The 727-nt window shown below is 45.7% G+C and overlaps 1 non-coding gene across 1 annotated transcript; it reads right to left on the bottom strand.

Moving 5' to 3' along the window:
- Positions 1-202: 202 nt before the first annotated feature.
- TRNAA-GGC (transfer RNA alanine (anticodon GGC)) lies at positions 203-277 on the bottom strand. The gene has a single exon. It is a non-coding gene; the product is annotated as a tRNA-Ala (tRNA).
- Positions 278-727: the final 450 nt, after the last annotated feature.

Raw genomic sequence — 727 nt, 5'->3', positions numbered from 1 at the left:
ATAGATTAGACATATTTATCTCCCCTCCACTTTAAAAACAAACCAAAACCTCCCATTTTTATTAAAGCTTTCTGTGCATAGGAACATAGGAAGCTGCCCTATATTGAGCCAGACCCTGGGTCCATCTAGCACAGAATTGTTGACACTGACTGGCAGCAGCGGCTCTCCAAAGCTTGAGGCAGGATTCTTCCCTAGCCCTGCCCGGAGGTGCTGGGGATTGAACCCAGGACCTTCTGCATGCCAAGCAGGTGCTCTGCCACTGAGCTACAGCCCTTCCTATTGCTGGATAATGACAACTGACAAACAAGACAGCCCCAGATTTGTTTCTCTGCAACCATGTGAACCCACTCTCCTCAAAGAGTGAGAAGGAGAAAAACCAGCCCTCTTGTCTGTTTGTATAAAGTCAAATACAGCTCAGAACTTCTCTTGCCCGCTGAAGAGAATTCTCTTTAAGAATTCCCCAAGATATGCTCTGGGTGGAATAAAGAAGAGAAAGAAAGAAAGAAAGAAAGAAAGAAAGAAAGAAAGAAAGAACAGGATAGGGAAGGGAAGGGAAGGGAAGGGAAGGGAAGGGAAGAAGAAAAGAAGAATAGTGATTGGTAGTGTGCATTGGGGGGGGGCAGAGAATACCATAAGCCAAGTGGCTCCTTTCAGAGTGGTAGCACTTCAGAGGAATTTAGGAGGCTGTGGAGGGTTTGTGGGAATTGCACATACTTCAATGAACTTT

This window comes from Heloderma suspectum, chromosome 3 (assembly GCF_057233095.1).
Source record: "Heloderma suspectum isolate Gila_16-S chromosome 3, 16-S_ref, whole genome shotgun sequence".
Lineage (NCBI taxonomy): Eukaryota > Metazoa > Chordata > Lepidosauria > Squamata > Helodermatidae > Heloderma > Heloderma suspectum.
This window is presented reverse-complemented; position numbering and strand designations above follow the sequence as displayed.